Here is a 19,920-nt window from a genome sequence, read left to right on the forward strand (position 1 = left end):
GCTTGGAAGAAATATAGTACAAAATTTTTAAGATCATCCCTAAGTTATATTATAGAATTCCAAATCATTCAATTTCAGATTTTTTATAACATATTTTCTTTTAATAACTTGAGCTAACAATTTATTGAACAATTGCTATGTTCCACTAAAATATTCTATTCAATATAAATATGGTGACAGTAACTTTGCTTTGTTAGTGTTTCATGATGCATATTTTTACCATCTGTTTATTTGCAACCCAGCTGCAATTTTACATTTAACTTATATCTCCTATAAATGGCATATAGTTAAGGTTTTGCCAAACATTCAATTTTTTAGGAGTGTTTAATTCATTTACCTGGATTGTAATAACTGACACTCACTGGCTTTTCATTTCTCTGTTTCACATACATCCTTTATTTCTTTACTCTGCTTTCCTGCCTCTTTTGGGTTCCTCAAGTGTTTTATTTAATATATTCTCCTCTATTAGCTTTCTAGATATATATTCTTGTAATTTTTTTTTAGCAATTATCCTACAAGTTTAAATATGCAACCCTGACTTTAAAAGTCTATGTTAATATTTTTACCACCTCCTAAATAACAAAAGAAACATTTCAGCTTTACAACTGTTTTTTACTCTTCTATCCTTTGTGCTATTGTTAACCTATTTTCTTTCTTTCATTCTTTCTTTCTTTCTTTCTTCTTTCTTTCTTTCTTTCTTTCTTTCTTTCTTTCTTTCTTTCTTTCTTTCTTTCTTTCTTTCTTCTGTGATGTTACAAACTCCACAGGACTGTTTCATTACTGCTTTAGACAGTTGATATCTGCTTACATTCACTCATCTATTTACCCTATCTGGTGTTTTTTTATTTCTTCCTGCTTCCATTAGGGATCATTTTCCTTCAGCTTGAAGAATTTCCTACAGTATTTCTTGGAATGGCTATTTGCTTGAATGGGATTCATTAATTCTCTCATATTCAGTTTGTCTAAAAAGGTCTTTCTTTCTCATACTGTTGAAGAATATTTTTGTTGGGTATAGAGCTACAGATTGGAAATTTTTTACCCCTCTTATTACTTTGATGGTGTGATTTCATTGTCTTCAGACTCCAATAATTTATAATTACAAGTTAGTTATTAGTCTTATTGTTTCTTCTTTGAACGCAATGTGTCTTTTTTTTTTTCTGACTGTTAAGACTTTTTCATTGTCTTTTAATTTTTAATAGCTTAAATAAAATGTGACTATGGGGGCACCTGGGTGGCTCAGTCGGTTAAGTGTTCGACTTCGGCTCAGATCATGATCTCACGTCTAGTGGGTTCAAGCCCCACATCGGGCTCTGTGCTGACAGCTCAGAGCCTGGAGCCTGTTTCGGATTCTGTGTCTCCCTCTCTCTGCCCCTCCCCCCCTCGTGCTGTGTGTGTGTGTGTGTGTGTGTGTCTCAAAAATAAATAAATATTTTAAAAAATTTTTTAAATGTGACTATGTAGTTCATTCTGCTTTTATGTATCGTTGAAGTTTACTGGGCTTCTTGAATCTGTGGGATAATGGTTTTTATAAATTTTAGAAATTCTTGACCATTATCTATTCAAACATTTTCTTCTGTCTCATCTCCTTCTGCAACTCTAACTACAGGTTTTATACTTTTTGATTTTTTTCATATTCCTCTTGTTCATTCTATTCTTTTTTTCTCTTTATGCTTTAATTTGGATATTTTCCACTGACCAGTTGTGAATTTACTAATCATATCCTCTGCCATCCTAGACAGCTGTTTGAATATTTGTGTTTTGTAGTTCTAGGATGTCCACTCGATTCTTTTTCTCTACTATCATTATTAGTTAAAATTCTAAAATTTCTTATGTTTTATCTATTTTGTCAATTTTCCCCACTATTTTCCGTAGCATGTTAATTATAGTTATTTTAAACTCCTTATACATACACTCCAATACCTACATTTCTGCAGGTCTGTTTCTACCCATTTTTTTTTTCTTGATTATTGCTCACATTTTCCTGCTCCTTTTGTGTCCAAGGATTCTATACTGAACATTGACATAAAAGAACCATAGGATCTCCATATGATACTCTCTACCAGTCAGAGTTTCTCCTTTCCTCTGTTACACAGTGAGGAGCTGGTCATTATAATCCCATCAAGGATTGGTTGAGTTGTGACTGGATTTCAGTTTTAGTAAGATTTACTCCATCCAGGTTCTTAAGCATGGCCCTGACAAGCTTTTGATTGTCTCAATTTCCTCAACTTTTAAAGTGTAACCTTTGCATATTTTGAATTTAGTTCTTTAGCCCCAGACTTTATGCAAGTTAAATATTTGGCAAATGTCTTGAGGAGGAGATTGGTTGTGTATTTAGGCTCCATAACTACTAGGACTTTTTTCTCTAAACAGTTAGTGGTGACCAACTCATTCTGGAACTCTCTTGGTTTTAATACTTAAAGGTTCACATTTTGGGAGCCCCCTGAGTCCCAGATAAACTAAGACAACAGGCCACACTTACACATACTGCAAGAGTGTGGGAATTTCCACTTTTCCTTTCTCACCCAGGCACTCCTGGGTCTCCTAAACCCTCTTAGAACTCAGCAAATTTCCCTTATGTTTGGGACTCTTCTATTTTCTAGTTTATCATGCCAGCTCTAGACTGCCAAAACCTCTGCTGATTTATCTTTCCTCCATAAAATCCCTCAATTTGGTTGAAGTCCAATCCTGAGGCCAATCCTAGAATTTGCAAATGTCTCCAATTAAGAAAACTACCAGAGACCATTCAATTTCCTATTTAGGGATCTTTCTTCTCTGAAATTTTAGTTTAGTTCCCATTACTTTGTTCCTATAGCTCTCTTTTGTTTTTAAAAGTTTATTTTTGTAATTTATCATTTTTCCTGATTATTACAATGGAAGTACCCTATTATGGCCAACCTTGAAGCAGGAATCCATAGATTATGCCTTTTAATATGTAAACTTGTGGTGCTGTTATTATCTCTGCTTTATAAACAGATCAGGGAAGTTAAACGACTTTCACAGGATCATATAGCTTGTAAGAGTCTATCCAGAATCCAAACTAAGACTGCAAAGCTCCAGTGTTTTTATTCTATAAATTACAATAATACCATTTTAAAAACTAGGAAACCGAGGTTTAAAAAACTTAAACTTATTTTCCCAAGGCCTCAGAGAAAATTTGAGACAGAGCCAGGATTAAACCTCAGAGCACCTGACTTGGTCCAGAGCTCATTTCAGAGCCACATAAGAGGACATCGAGACATAAAGAAACTGGTACTGTTCTAGATATAGGTATTATACAAAGGAAAAATACATGCAGTGAAATTCATACATCATTAATTTCCATCTTTTATGTGCAGAACTTCACTCATTTATACTGTGTACACACTGTCACATTTTATCCAAGGGTTGATATCACCTAAAAATAACTTCAACAAAAATTCTGTTAAAAATGTATGTTTTTTTTTGAGAAATGTCAATAAATAAAATATAGTTTTCAAATACGCTAGCTGCAATGGCTTTTTAACAAGTTGAGTTGCTTTTCCTCACAAAAAAACACAGGGGAGGTGGAGCTCTTCTAAAGGGAAGTTACTAAGAATGCTGATTTGAAATTGTGGTAGGAAGTAGGGGAGAATCTAAAGGTATTCTTTAAGAGTCTTATTTCTTTCAATTAGGCCTGTCTGGTTCCTTTCCTGAGAGTCTCTTTCTCCCTCCAATAAAAGAACTATCACCATAGTGACTGAGGAAATGACTCCCTTTTTGTGGAGGTAGAGAAAGACGATGTCAGAATGATGGAATTTAAATAAGAACAGAAAATAGTCACTTGCTTCCAAACATCTCTCCTGTTTTGGCTTGTTATGTTCTCTGAAGAGTCCACTATTAGGGCTTCTCCTTTAGACTAATGCCCAATATTGGTAAAGTTCCTGTTTAAATGGAAATATTTCCTAGAGTGGGTACATGAATAGGAATTTACTACACAGCATAAGGTAAGTTAAGGAGTCCTAGGGAGGAGATCCTGATGAACCAAAGGACAGTGTTGCCAACCAAGGCAATATTAGGATCCTAAAGAGCAAGGGTAACTGATTCTTCCTCCCACTCCTTCCCAGCATCCATTGCCCTAGTGTGATCCCCAGAGAAACCCTTAGCCTCAGATAACTCCTCTATATGATTTATAGTCCATATACCCAGGAATTGCAGGAGTATCTCACAATAGTTGTTTAGATTAGCCATAACCATGCACTGTGTTAGGAACTCAAGGCTGGGATATGATAAGGCCACCTCGTTAGTGATACAAATTCACATTTGGCCATCTATTCATTTCTTCAACAAGTTTCTATGGAACACCAATCACATGGCAGGCATTGCTTTAGGGGCTTAGAATATAGTGATGAAAATGACAGGCATGAGTAATTTCCAGAAGCTCCAATAACTAGGAATGGTAGAGAATTACATGTTGGCCAGAAAAAAAATACATATAAACAAACAAAATATTATAAACAAAAAAAAACATATCTACTAGCATCCAATCTGTCACAGATATTCTCTGAATTCTAAGATATCCTCAGACCATATCTAAAATCTCAGCAGAGAAGTGAACAGTGCAGAGCACCTGGGTGGCTCAGTTGGTTAAGCATCTGACTCTTGATTTTGGCTCAGGTCATGATCTCATGGTTTGTGAGTTTGAGCCCGCATCAGGCTCTGTGGTGACAGCATAGAGCCTGCTTGGGATTCTGTCTCCCTTTCTCTTTGCCCCTCCCTTGCTTGTTCTCTCTCTCTCAAAATAAAAAGTAAAATAAACTTTAAAAAAGTGAACAACACCTTGCATGCCTAAGGAAGGAAGGCTATTAGCATTCATCCAAATCAGTGTGTTAAAATGTCCCTGTTTCTCCAAGGAAGCCCCAACTACCTCAGCAGCTGTATTCAGACAGCAGAAACCTGGCTGCCTAATCATAGGTGTGTGCCATTCAGTCTCTATCTTAACATGGTTCCATAACATGGTTCCAATGCAGTTCTCATTAGTAAGTAAAAAGAAAAGGGTGGGGGGACAATACACAGGGATGAGGAAGTTGCAGGCGTTCTAGAGAAGAAAGATAATGTAAGCAACTGAGGCAGAACAGTGTGTAGTACTTAATGAATTATTGGGCATTCAGAAGCCGCTGTGACCTTTGAGAAAATTCACCAAATTTCTAATCTTCAGAGATATGAAATATACTGACTTCCTTTCACAAGAAATCTGTAAAAGTCAAGACGTTCTCCAGACTCATAACAGAAGAGACCCTTCCTCCTTGCTGGTTACTTCTCATGAGAACTAACCAGTCACCATTAGAGATCAGCTCCAGCATGCCCTTCCACATTACTATGACCACTAGGAGGTGCTGAATTTCATTTTCTTCTGTTCTTGTGCCTTCTGAGTGTGCATCTCCATTTGTGTAGAGCGACTGAGTGGTAAATATCAAGTCCTTGACTTTCTCAGACCTACGGGGCTAGTGTAGAAAAAATAAAAGGGCTCTCAATAGTTTTATGCTCCTTTCTTAAGCTGACCGTTCTTTTCTGTTTGGAGTTCTATTGCCTGGTATACAGAGAAGTAATAAAACATGGCAGAGCACAGTACAAGGTTAAGATATCATACATCCACATTGGTGTGTATTTTGAAATGGTTCCACGAGACTCAGAATTAGCCTCAAACTTCAAACCTGAGTTCCCTTCTCTTTTGCTGCAGCTTAAATTATCACCCTCGCATTTTATAAACAGACTTAATTTTCCCTAGGAATATACACAAAGTGTGGCTACAGTGCCCAGCATCAAACTGTTTCAGTTAAAGTCCTAGCTTAAGAATTTACTAAGTGTGTGATCTTGGGGAAATCACTTCCCATAGTATGTCTCAGTTTCTTCATCCATAAAATGGAAACCAGTAATAATCCCTATCACATACAATTGCTTTAAAGATTAAACGGGAATGAGCTTTAAAACTCTTTTCACAGAGCCTAGCAAATAGTAAATACTAAGGCATGTTTGTGGCTATATTTATATATGTACCTATGCACATACAGAGCTATATTCTGCATAAGTGAAGCTCAAGAATTTTGATCAAGAACTTGAGTCATACACATACACACAGTATGTGTGCATATATGTGCATGTGTGTAGGAATAGAAACATACATATATTTTTTTAACTCAAGTACTCAACTTCATTCCTTACCCAACATTATGAGACATGTTTACCATGCCTCACCACTATGCACCAAGCACAGCATGGCCCTAGGGAAAGTTAAACCACTGGCATCTCAGTCAAGGAAAGCCAGGTGAACTTGGATGGAACAAGTTTATGAATTTCTCTTCTGCTTCTAAATCTCTGAGTCTTTTGCCTATTGGGTTATCCCTTATTTTATCTAATTTATTTAATTTGCCCCTACCTGGGGCATTTCTTTCTTTCTTCCAGAACTTGTTGTGGTATCACCTTTAATGATAACACACATTCTTTCCTGCTGATTCTCCATATACCCTCTCTATATGTAGCATCCAATCATACATTCCTATTAAGAACCCTCCCACAAGTCCATTGGGATCCTGTGTCTGCTAAGTCTCTGGAAAAATGGGCCCCAGTGGGCTCTCAGCTTTGCCCGAGCTCTGTTCTCCTCCACATTCCTTTTGCTTCCTCCCTTGGTGTTCTTCCCACAGTATCTCAGGCCTCTCTCCATGTGTACATCTGTCATCAACTTTTTTGGTCTTACAATTGTTCTGTCTTCCCAGTAAACTTGTGGCTCATTATAAAATTAGCATTTCCTAAACCCACAAGCATGAATGTCCATGTGAACACCCACATATTCATACACACACAGAACTTTATTTTAGAAGCCAACTGGATACAGAATACTTTAAACACGGAAAGAATCACAAACTGTTTGTTTCTTCTTTGTGTGCTGTAGGATCCACACATAGGTGAAGCCAAATCAGAAAGTGGTGACTTTAACATTTACTTTGATCATAGACTCCTTTAAGAATATTATGAAATTCATGAACTCTTGTCTTCAGAAAAATGCACATATGCGTGAGACTTTGTATATAATTTCAGTGGAGGTGGGTGAGTTTAGGTCTCATATTATGTCTTTGGACCCCAGATTAATAATCTCTGCTATAAAAGGATGCATTAGGTGCTATAGCAAATAAATAAATAAATAAATAAATAAATAAATAAATAAATAAATAATAGTGCCATTTATTGAGTCACCACTATATAATGCAAGTTTCTGATTTTTCTCAATACCCCTTCAAGTTAACTATTACTGTTTCCATCTTGTAAATAAAGAAACTAGGGCTCAAAGAAATCAAACAATCGATGTAAAGCAATTTATCTGACAAATAATAGACCTGGAATTGGTCTAATGCCTGGCCTTTCCTCCTGGTCCATTCTGCTCTCTGGTGTTTGGCCCTCATACAGGCTTCAAGTTGGCACTATCAGCTATCCAAGCCCACTGTGTACTGACTGAGTGGCATCACAGTGAGGTCTCTGAGCTTTTATAGGGTTGATTCAAATTACAAGTCTTAGTTTAATGCCATGAGGATGACTAAAATTAGCTGCAGATGGTTCCATACTAGCTGTAGTCATTAGCTCTGACATGCCACTCAGATCAGGGTTGTATGTTGTCTCCAGAGCATCTTAGACAATGCAATTCCCATGCATCGAACCCTCCACATAATTTACACAGGAACAGCCTTGCATCTTGGTTTGAGTTTTCCATAGACTTGTCTCAATAGAGTTGGGAGGCTTTGATGCAGTGCTTAATTTTCAATGCCTATTGTCTTTTTAAAAAAGAGCACGCCAAATGTAGCCCGACACGCCTTTGAAGTTGTCATCATGTCAGCATTCTGACATGTAATGACCATAGGATTTGCCTTCTAATTTTAACTATTTCTACTTGAGGAAGGAAATTTACACAGTGGGAAAATATGTTGCCCTTTGCTTTGTTTCCTTTTCTTCTGGGGGAGAGTTATTCATGTGTGTCTTGAATACAATAAGAAATAGCACACGCTACTATCAGGATGTTCTCGGAAACATTATTTTGAGCTTTTATTCTCATAGCTGGATTCCACTGTAATTCTCACGTGGCAGGAGTAAACTATTAATAGGATTCCAACTTTTTTTTTTACCAGTAGACCCCGGAGAAGTCTCCTTTGCCATGTGAGTGAAGGGCAGATTGGATCTTGACATGACACATCGATTTAGTTTCCAAAACAGTAACTTTACTAAATAAATCATTTCAGCGCTTGATTGTTATTTATACATGCAAATCTGGTTTTCATTTGTTGGAACCGGACAGGAGGAAAGCTAATAATCTCATCAAAAACTGAATATTTTCCATTTTGGAAATGGCACAAAGTTCATAATCACATGACCTGAACTCTGCCACGGGCGGGTAAATCAAACACCTCCCTAGTATGTCCTACAGACATGCAGAACTGAGATAGGAGGACTCTGGGGGAGTTTGCAAGCCAGAACCTCAACTGAGGCCAATGACTATTGGCCTTCCTCCTAGCATCATGTTATTTGTCTCCTGTGGTGATATCCCGAGAGTAAGAAAGTGGGCAAAGGTGAGAAGAAAAAACAGATAATTTAAACTCTTGAGCATTTAGTTAATAGCATGAGCTTCAAAATAAATTAAAGGAATTGAATTTGTAAATTGGGTTCCTCTCACGGTAAAAAATCTGATTATATCTGGAAAAGGTTCCAACTTCATAAGCAGGGATATAAAGGCTCTGGGAAGATACGTCTATCTTCAATAGTTCCCACACTGTCATGAGAATCCACCAATAATCCCTTGTTGTAAGCATTGCCCTCTTTTTGATAATTCTCTATGAACATGCAAATAAAACACCCAGTTCCACACACCTTGGGTGGGTTCTCTGTCCATTTCATTCCCTTTGATTCACCTTATCTTAATTTTGGTGGGAAGGAGGTCTTCTAATAATGCATCATTTGTGCTATGAGGAAGCAAGAGAGAAAAGTTCATGAGTTTATTGGTACCAGTTGTTACTCGGATACTCTGAAGGTCCAGAGCAAATGAGGCTTGTTGGCTCAAAGAACAAAGATACTAATCTGAAATGGGACTGCCTATGACAAAGGGTACTGGGACATGGTTGGGAACCTGGGAGAGTGTAAAAAGGATGGAGAGATAGAGAGAGAACAAAGGAAAACATCAAAGGGCCCATGAAGGGCAACTTGAAAAAAGTAGAAAAGTTACTTTTGCACCCTTCTCTGAATTCCAAGTGTATGTGTCATTGACTATAAGTAATATCTTTGTATCTTTCCTGTTGGTGGACCTACCCTACATGCCTTCCAGCTGTTACAGGGTGTGAAAGCACTGTTACTTATTGTAGTATGTGTCTTCTCTTCCCAGACAGTTCTCATCTCATGGGCGAAAGCTCAGCAAAGAGAGAAAAAAACAAAAGCCATAAAGAGGGGTGTGAAGGAAGCAGACATTCCTTGTCTAAGTCAAACTTTGGCCCAAGGCTGGCCTCATTTAGAAATCTGAGCAAAGATCCTTCTTTTCCAAAGCAGAATAATAATTTTCTCTCCTCTTGGAGAAGTCTTTGGTGGGTTGATTCCAGGATTTTGGGGGAAATTTCCACCTTTAGAAAACCCATTAGATATCAGACTATAATTGTAGTTTCCAGGTGTTCACAAATCCAGATTTGTGAGGAGATGGTTACATGGCCCCTGCTTGGAGAGCTTTTGTTTTTTACAGGGAACTGAAGTAGGCAGGGTAGCTTTTGTATGAATACCAAAGATGGTGGATGCTTGGGGACCCCTTTGGCAGTGAGATTTGGGACTTCAGAGCAGTGTCCTCTCATCTTCCTTGCATTTGTGTGTGTGTGTGTGTGTGTGTGTGTGTGTGTGTGTGTGTGTTTGCTTGATTTTATATTGCTACTTTCAGTTTAATTTGTTCCAGTTCTAAGAGGATTATGCTTTTAGTACCATCCTTGTGATGATTAATGTGTACTAATTGTTCTACCTTTGAATCAGGACTCTTTGGAGCTGTCTAGGCAAAATCTCCCTTTTGTAGGAGGCAGCGCTGATGAGCAGGAATCCCAGGGGGACCTCTGCACTGCTTCAGGTTGATGTAAGGAGAGAGATTAAACAAAGTGCGGAAAGTAGCTTCCTTTTTGATTGTGCCCCAATGGAAATCGTGTTGTCCCACACATTGTATTAACTATTCTGGTGGCTTAAAAAATAGAATCAGTCTGAGCAGTTAAAGAGGCCCTAATGAGAACTTTTACAGCTATGGGGCTTGCTTTTGTCATATTACAGAAAGTAAGGCTGTGATTTGTCACTAATTTTCATTCCTGTTGCCTGGCTCAGCCAAGAGACTGGTGGCCTAATGAGCAATGTAAATCAAATCTTCTCTGCCCATGCAGTCTCAGGTGGGTGAGGACAATGAAGGCGCGAGAAGGAAAAGACCCGAGGAACGATGACAGTGGAGGAATAAGGCAGTGTGAGATGTCCCTTGCTAGGGATAAATCTGGAGATCAATTTCTTTCAAGCTTTTGTTCCAGCTTCATATCCCTACAGGCATTAGGTAGAAAATAGCTTGAATTTTTAGAAGGCATATTTAAATTTACTTCAAAGATCTTTAAGTGTCATTCCACAAACATTTCCTAAATTTGCTCCCAACATGCATGTAAACTGCTACCATTGAAGAAAAGGAAGAAAAGGAAGAAGAAAGGAAGATTAGGGGAAAGAAAGGAAGAAAGGAAAAACTGAGCAACTTTACAATTTCATAAGGTTTTCTTTTAACAGAATAATTACAATTTTAGTTGTCACTCAGACAGGTTGAATGACATATTCTAGCCAGGTTTTTGAAGCTGGCAGCATGTCAGGAATACCTCAGGAACTTTGTGAAAGGTAAAGGTCCCTGGGCTCCAAACCCATCCCCCATTTCCTACCCATTCTCAGCTTCCAATACAGGCATAGTGTAGGGCTCGGGAATTTGTTAATTTACTTTTATTTTTTAAAGGGCCCTAGGTAATTTCTAATGAAAATTAGTGACAAATCACAGCCCTGCTTTCTGTAATAAGACAAAAGCAAGCCTCATAGCTGTAAAGGTTCTCATTAAGGCCTCTTTAACTGCTCAGACTGATTTTGTTTTTTAAGCCACCAGAATAGTTAATACAATGTGTGGGACAACATGATTTCCAAGTTGTAGATAAACAGAGAAAAGGTTGAAGCACCTTTAAATACATTCAGCTCAATGAGTGGGTTCTAGGGCCTTCTGCCATGTGTCTGTGTTGGCCTCGGTAGCAGATCTAAAAGAAGCAGAAAAGATGTTGACAAGGTCTTCCTGTATGTCTCTCTTCACAATCAAGGAAAAATATTTCCAAAATATTCCCATGGAAATCATGGACGTTGTGGAAGAAGTAAAGAATATCTCAGATGTATCTGTGGTTCTCCGAATTTAGATATTTTAATTGTGGGGGGAATGTCATTCACAAGATGAAACTAGATTCATTGTTTATTGATTTGCAAGGAAAACTAGGGGCCTATGAATTTAATATGGCAAAGACAGGGGTCAGAAACAAGGATGGCCAAATTGTCCTGGTTTTCCTGGAACTTCCTCTGTTTTAAAATGAAAAACTGTGGCTATCTTGGTTTTAAAACTGAAAGTCTCACATCTTGGGAAGTCCCTCAGTCCAAAGTAAATCAAGACAGTTGGTCACCCTACACAAGACTATCCAGATCAACATGGTCAAAAATGGGTCTTTTCTATGACACAACCAGGGAATTCACACTAACAATTGTCTGTGTGACTTTTTGCCTGGATTAGTTGGCTGTGGTTTTGATTCTACTGACTGATCAGCACAGAACAAATGGTCAAATACCTTGAGAAGAACGCACTGAAGAGTGTCAGAAGCCCTAGGCAAGAGCTCTGATGTTGCCTCTTCTTGCTGTATGATCTCAAGCATGATTGGTGGGCTTAAATTCCATCCTTTGATACAACATCCATACAAACACGTAAGCATGGACATTGAAATTTTATAATATACATGGAAGCACATTATAATCTTTAAAGCTTCCTACAAGTGATTAACTGGACACAGATCATAAAGCCAGAACCAGAGCAGAAGGAGAATGCTCTCCCTGGAACAGACTACCGGAGCACAAGGAACACCGTTTGTAATAGATCAGGACTGCAGGCCCAGGATATAACTAATAGCAAGGTTTCCTTAAACACATTCCTGGAGCTGGCATCCTCCTTGGTTTAAAAAGTCCTATTTTTGTCAGGTGGGTCTGTGTCCAGCCTGAGGGGACAAATCACAATTGGACCAAGCCAACCATGGAATCCCTATTACTCTTTCCTAGAGACTGATGTAGTTATTTCATGTTATCCGTAGCCAGTGAAACACAGGAATAGACTGCTGCTTGGGGCAAGTTTGCCTTGCCTAATAAAAGAGATAGTAGAGCAAGTGGAAGCCCTCCTTTCCTCACCTTCTTGCTTTGGAAGTGAGAATGCAGTGATGACTGTGGTCACCATCTTGAACAAAGAAGAGAGACAATGCTGAGCATCCCATCACTGAGGGGTAGAAAGAGCCTGGGTCCTTGAGAACATGGTTAGGCCGTTGACCCTGATCGTCTCTAGATTTATTGCTAGGTGAGATAATAAATATCCTAATCTTTAAAGCACAGCTACTCAAAATGTCAATCATAAAATAGTGCCAATCTATGGACTATTTATTACTGATTCATGCTAAATTCAGAATTTGGGAGCATTTATAAATTTCGCAACAGTTTGATGGAGTAATTTTATGTCTATTGAATCTAAACAAAAGAATTTTGAACATAAATATCTTCTTATTTCATTTTCTGTTAATTCATTTTATCACATTTTACAAAAGTATCAATCCATGATATACTGGAAATTAGAGGAAAAAATGAACTAGTTGTTTGTCCCAGATAGTTTGAGAAGCATTGCTTGAAGCCAGTTTTCTGCAAACTCTGAGAGCCACTTTAGCCCAATGCCTTCTTTTATATATAAAGTTTTATTGGAAACAGCCACACCTTTGTTTTCATATTATCTATAGATATATTTATCCTATAATGGCAGAGCTTGTCAATCCTGACAGACATCTTATAGCCTACAGAGTTTAAAATATTTACTATCTGGCTCTTTACAGAAAGAGATTGCAAATCCTTGAGTTAACCATTCTCAGGTATACATTCTCTTGCTTTCAGTTGAAGTAATTCTAACTTACATATTCAGTTGACCTTAAACAATATGGGGTTATCGTGCTGATCCCCCACACAGTCAAAAAAATCTGGGTATAACTTTTGATTCCCCCCAAACTTTACTAACAGCCTACTGTGAACCAGAACCCTTATCAGGAACAGAAATACTTGATTAAGATGTAGTTTGTATGTTATATGTATTGCATACTGTATTCTTACTCTAAAGCTAGCTAGAGAAAAGAACATTTTATTAAGAAAATCATAAGGAAGAGAAAACATTTACAGTACTGTACTGTATTGAAAAAAATATTCGCATGTAAGTGAACTCATGAAGTTCAAATCCATATTGTTTGTCAACCATAGTAAATTAACTTCTCTAGGTCCCATTGTGCTCATCAATAAAATGGGATAAAAGATCACATTGGTTTGTTCAGAGTACTGAATAAAATAATACATACAAAGTTCTCAGGAACGTTATACGTTATACGTGTGTACGTTATAGTAAGCATATAACATGTAAAAAGTTCTCTTGTTTCCCTGCAATCACCCTTTGATTAAGAGGCTACTGTGTCAAAGGTCAGGAGTTTCTATACACAAATCATGGGATATAGTAGCTCACTGATATTGCGTTATCATTCACTGCTGTCGGTTGGGAAAACTTCATCAACAGCTAGGAAGTTTGACCCAGTGGTTAAGAATAACACATGGACAATAACCATTGACTAGATTTTAGGGATAAAGTACAAGTCGTTTTAGTATTGCCTGGTTCAAGGTTCTTAGGACTTAACGTAATAATAATAAAAAAAAAAACCCTTCTAAGCAAAGAGGAAAATGGGCTGAGAACTCCACTTTTACTTTTTAATATTTAATGGAGGATGATTCCCTGTGTTCCCATGTGCTGTATTTCAAGGCTGCACATTCTTGAACTGTTACTGGTAACAGGAAACTAATGTGATTTTTTTTTCTTTTTAGGAAAGCTAACAATGATTTCAGAAGTGTGTGTTTGTTATCAGATTTAGGGCACTTGTCACATTTTGGCCTGAAGGCAAGCCAAGGGAGGGTTTGAAAAAATATCCAAGAAACGTCTTCATTGCTCTTTCTCTCTTCTAATTAAAATGCAGTTCGTCTTACAGATTCCAGAGCATTTTGGATTTGTGGTTGCAAGCATGAGGTCATTTTTCCTGCCTATATGACCACAGTACATTTTTAAAGTCTTTAGTGTTTGGTAACAACAGACAAATAACTGTGGAAACCTGAGAGCTGAGCTCAAGTTCTTTGCAGAGTGTTCCCATCACTCCTCTGCATGGGGTAAAAACGAGTCCACCTCACTGGGCTAGTGCCAGGATCCCTGGACCCTGCACTGTGAGGCTAAAGTATTGCTCCCGTGCCAAAGAGGCCAGCCAACTAGGCAATACAAAGGTGAAGAACATGGCTCTGGGGGCACTCAGGCCAGAGCCTGCATTCTGGTCTGTCAACCTTACCAGCGATATCGAGCAAGTGATTTTAACTTCTGTGTTTCTTCTTCCTCAACTGTGAAAAGAGTAACTTCATAGGGTGGTTGTGAAGATGAAATAAGAATAAATATAAAATGTTTGGCACAGTCCCTGGGATGTAGAAGAGTGTAGTGAACATATCTGGCTCTCCTTTTCTTTATTTCTAGCTATTCATCCTTTTTTCAAAACTCGGTGCAAGAACCTTCGGGGAAGCTGGTACTATCCCACAAGTTTCAGACAGGGTTCTGGTTTGACTAACTAATCATTATAACTGGATGCCAGCGATTGAATCAGAGCCCCAGACCTCTGAAACATAGCCAATCAGTGCATGTCTTTATTCGAGGGAAAAGCATATGACCCATGTTGGTCCAATAAGACTGGTCACAAAAGACATTTTTCCCTCCCTTGCTGGATGTGAGCAGGGAAGCCCCTAAACGTCAGCTATTGCAGTCATCTTGTGACCACAAAGGAGGCCAGTCTCAGAAAGCCGAGATACAGAGTAGGTACAACCAAGAACATGAGGGCTGGAGCTCTGATTGTATCATCCAACCCCTCTTTGGATTTCCTGTTATATGATGTAATAATTTTTTGTCATTTATACCACTTTGAGTCAGACTTTGGTTACATGCAGTAAAATCATTTAACTGATAAGAATTCAGTAAGTATTGGCTATTATCTGTCAGATCGTGCCCAGTAAACTACCCTTCTGTGGATCCTGAGAGACTTGGGAAAGAATTAGAGAATAACACAAATTTATGACATCTCTATATTGAGCAACTAATGTAAGTTTGGCATTTCATATGCACACACTGTCTTTTTGGACCCTCCCAATAACTTTATGAAATTGTTATATTACTATGAGTAAACTGAGGCACAGAGAGCTCACGTGACTTCCCTGGGCTGAGCAGCTAACATTTAGCAAAGTCAAGAAAACCCAGGTCTGTCTGGATCCATAGACTGTGCTTCGGCCACAACTCCTCTCCTGCTGCCTCCTGTGCTGCCTCCCTTTGCCAAGGTCTTTTTTCCTCTGTTGCAAAATCACCCTCTTTCCCAGAACGAATCCACATCTGCATGAATGTTGGGGAGAGAGAAGCTGCAGGCTTTTTTTCCAATGTCAGGCAAGAGTTGAGTGCCTCATTAGGCAATGGGGTAGTACAGAGGGGCCCTCGCTTTAAAACCAAACCAAACCAAAGAACCTTAGGAGATGTTCATAAAATTATCTACCACATCATATAAACTAGGAGAAATTCCCCCAGAAGTCTCTATCTAAAAGAGAGGAAAAAAAAGGATAAATGCTAACAATGATTTAATGAGAGAGCCTTCTAATTACCTGTTGCAACCGTGAGGCTTATTTGTGTGCACAAAGAGAGGAGCGGGCCAGACAAAGTGACTGCTGAAGTGTGAGAAGCCACTACCAACTGAAGAGAGATCAGAACAAAAGCTGGACAGTGTCCTGACTGGTGTCCTGAGCAGAGACACCCGTGTGTCCCTGCCAGGAAGGCAACCCTGTTGTCCTCTAGCTGTGCACACTTAGACTCACCTCGTTCCCCTGGACCAGTAGTTCTCAAACTGTAGCATATACCAGAATCATCTGGAAGATGTATTCAAACACAGATTGCTGAGCCCCACCCCAGAGTTTCTGGTACATGCAGTAGGAGGTGGGGTCAGAGAATAAGCTTCTCTAACAAGTTCCCAGCTGATACTGCTGCTGGTGACCGGGGGACTGCACTTTGGGAACTGTTGGCCAAGGCTAGCTATGTTGTATTTGTAGAAACTAACACCTGGTCAGCCTCTCCTCTGCACTGACCTTCAAGGGCTGTAGAACTCCTGCCTAATGGGGGGCCAAATGCCTAGTTTTGATGATTGACTCTTCCTGTTCATTCCCTTAATGCCTTAGGCTCTGACTGAATAACAGCCTAATAGGCCATTCCCTCTGAAACCTGGATCTTCCTTGGCTCTCATGAGTTCTCATCAGGTCAGAGATGGTGTCCTTGATTCCCAGTCTCTGTTGCCAACATTTTGACTCTGCTGATGCCAGTAACAGGCTGGCACGTTTACTTAAAATGATAACATCAGCATCAACAATTTTAAGAGCTTCTGCTTACAGAATATGCATTAAGAGTCTTCTGTGGCTGCTTGTCAGGCTTCACTTGACCTCTATTAGTGGTCACCCAACACCCCATCCACCCCTTCTCCATGACCCTTGGTTGGCCTGATTCCACGGCAAGGTCCTCTCTGAGGTGACTTCCTCTGGCCGATCCCTTTAGTCTCAAGGTCCACCTGCACCGAGACCTGGTCCATATAAAGCATCCCTGAGATTTTTATCTATAAAAAAGCTTCCTAACTTATCAAAGTGTCTATTTCATTTCCAAAAAGCAGAGGACACATTCACTGCCATGGCAAGGACTGGCCTGCCTTCCTTCAATGAATTGAGACTGTACACTTTTGGCTTACATTTATCTAGGAAATAACTTTGTTTCCCAAAGTGTGGGCCACGTGCCACCAGTGGTTTGTGGATGTTTTTATGTGGCACTCTGACATGACATTACTTACACTGTATTACTCAGTGAGAAAATTGCTTCCTTTTCAATTCTCTTTGAAACCAACTAACAGAGTCGGGGGAAAAGTCTCAGTTTTGTGTTTATACATCTCTTTTATTCCATCTCTTTTTAATCTCTCTTTTTATATAATGGAGAGGAGACCACAGGCTAAGAACTCCAGTAGACCACGATGATTTTCGAGTACATACTAATACTGTTTTGATACAACTCTATTTTTGTGTATACTTCCAACTTATGGCAGGTAATATTGACATGGCACTTACAGTGGTGACTTAAAGTTCCATTTACAAATAAATGTGTTTAAGAAAAAGAGGATTTTGTTTAAACAAAAATATTATATAAACTAGGATATGGGTGTCACATGAGTGTGACAAAAATCATTAGGGTTGTGTGACAGTGAATTTTACCTGTCAACTTGCTGGGCCTCAAGGTACCCACACAGTTGGTTAAGCATTATTGTGGTTGTGTCCATGAGGATGTTTCTGGATTAGATTAACATCTGAATTGGTGGACTTAGTAAGTAGATTTCTTTCCCAAATGTGGGCGGGTCTCGTCTAGTCAACTGAAGGCCTAAAGAGAATGAAAGTAAGAGGGAACTCCTCCGGTGTGACTGTTGAGCTAGACATAGGCTTTTTCTGGCCTTTAGACTCAGACTGAGTCATCAACTCTTCCTGGGTCTCGAGCCTGCCAGCTTTCAGACTCGAACTTACGTGTTGGTAATCTTGGTTGTCAGGCTTTGGACTGGGACTGGACCCACACACTGCCTCTTCTGCATCTCCAGCTTGGCAACTGTAGATGCTGGGACTTCCTGGTCTCCATATTCACCCCTAATTCTTCTTAAGTCCTAGATATATGCACTGTCCCTTTGGAGAATCCTGACTAACCCATGAATGGCAGAAACTCAGGAAATATTGGTAACAGAAATGTGTTGTGCTTTGTACCAACCCCCAATGAGTAGGATTGATATTGAATTGTTTCTTTTTCCTTTCACCAGTGGTGGGAACAAATTGCAAGGAGTAATTATACATTAAATAAATATTTTTTGAGAGCCTAATCAACAAAATTTACTTTGGAGAAGCAGCTGCTTCTCTATTAGATGGTACCTTTGCAAATAAGATTGTTGTCCTCAGCATGGGCCCTGCCTACCTCCTCCCTCTCATCTCCTGCCAAGCTCCCCTGTAACTCTCATACTCCCACCATATTGGCCTTCCTCTAGTTCCTCAATATATCTTATCCCTTCTGCCTCTAGGCTTTTGCAACTCTAGACTTCACTTCTCCTCTCCTACCTCTTCCCTTTTCCCTTGACCAACACAGCCATTGGTTTAGATGTCTTAAGTGTTGTTTTTATCAGAGAAGACTTGGTGACCTCCAGACCAAGTGAGCATCCATCCTTATGGCACCTCATCCTTCTCCTCTGAATCATTCTTCACAACTGTAATCAAATAATCATCTAGGTGTTGATTTATCTAATGTCTGTCTCCCCTGCTGGATTGTAAGTTTGTGAGAGCAGGGAACTTGTGTCATCATTGGTTCTTAATAAATATTTTTGTAAATGACTTAATCATGACCCATCATGAAGCATTATGTAGGTAACAGGGACCTAAAATATCCTTAAATGACTAACTGGAAAGACTATAACCATTTTTACTTTTAGGGATTGAAGTCAGGTACCTATGACTACTAGCTATAACAAGTGGCCAAAATTATCTGTGCATCAAGTGAATCAAATCACCCAAGCATGCAAACCTGGCTCTCCCAATTTATTGCTTATAAAAACAAGAGATTGGGAACAGTGGTTGAAGCCAGATGTTCTGTGGGCTGGAGCTCATTGTCCTAATACTGCAGATTCCCATAACTAGAACTGTGTGTATTTGAGATGCTGGGACATAAGATCCAACCCAGAAAATATTTTGAAATAATGTTGTTCAATTACATAATCCTTGTTATGTTATTGAATAGAACACTGTCTTATATACACTATTATAAAAACATTATGCCTGGGTCTCAAGTTCTGGAATATCCAATTACAATAGCTTTTTTCCACATTTGTATTCTCTTTATTTTATTTAATTGCCTTAACATTTTCAGCAGATTTATTGTATATGACAGTGAGCAACCTGAGCCTGTGTAAGAGCTAGTCATGCTATTTCCTGAACCCCACCCACCATCTCCCTAATATTACTGTGTCCTCCCTTGAAAACTCCTTGTTAGCATAGGCCCTGTCCCCTGCTTAGAGTGTGAACGGTCAGAGAGGCACTGGGTTAGAGGAAACTGGCCACTTGTGGACCCCATTTCTCCATCTCTGAGCTGACTTGAACTTTGGCTGATATCAGTTTGTCATCCCAACCTAAATCAATCTAAAATGTGGAATATACAAAATGATCTCCATTTCCAAGATGTTCCATCAACAGATACGTGGATAGTCACTGAGTGTTTAGCTTTGAGAACATGTATTTGTGGAACAGGATGACTCTGGTTTAATGTGTGTATGTGTGTGTCTGTGTTTCCTGCTCCATTTTTGTCATCTGACTAGTAACTTGAAGTCACATAGGATAAAGAACACTGATAAATAAGTGAGGTTTTGAGTCATCTGCAGCTCCCCATATCCCATTGTGGACATCTTCCCCAAGGTAGGAGATTCAGGACTGAAGGCATGATTATATCAAAAT

General features: G+C 39.0%; 1 long non-coding RNA gene across 2 annotated transcripts in view; it reads right to left on the reverse strand.

Moving 5' to 3' along the window:
• Positions 1 to 5,194: 5,194 nt before the first annotated feature.
• LOC122225296 overlaps positions 5,195 to 19,920 on the reverse strand; it is a 48,984-nt gene continuing 34,258 nt past the window's right edge. For both annotated transcript variants that reach the window (XR_006205191.1, XR_006205189.1), the window contains 2 exons: positions 8,866 to 8,957; positions 5,195 to 5,459 (listed from right to left, as the gene is read on the reverse strand). This is a non-coding gene — a long non-coding RNA (uncharacterized LOC122225296). The remainder of the gene's footprint in view (positions 5,460 to 8,865; positions 8,958 to 19,920) is intronic.

This window comes from Panthera leo, chromosome A1 (assembly GCF_018350215.1).
Source record: "Panthera leo isolate Ple1 chromosome A1, P.leo_Ple1_pat1.1, whole genome shotgun sequence".
Lineage (NCBI taxonomy): Eukaryota > Metazoa > Chordata > Mammalia > Carnivora > Felidae > Panthera > Panthera leo.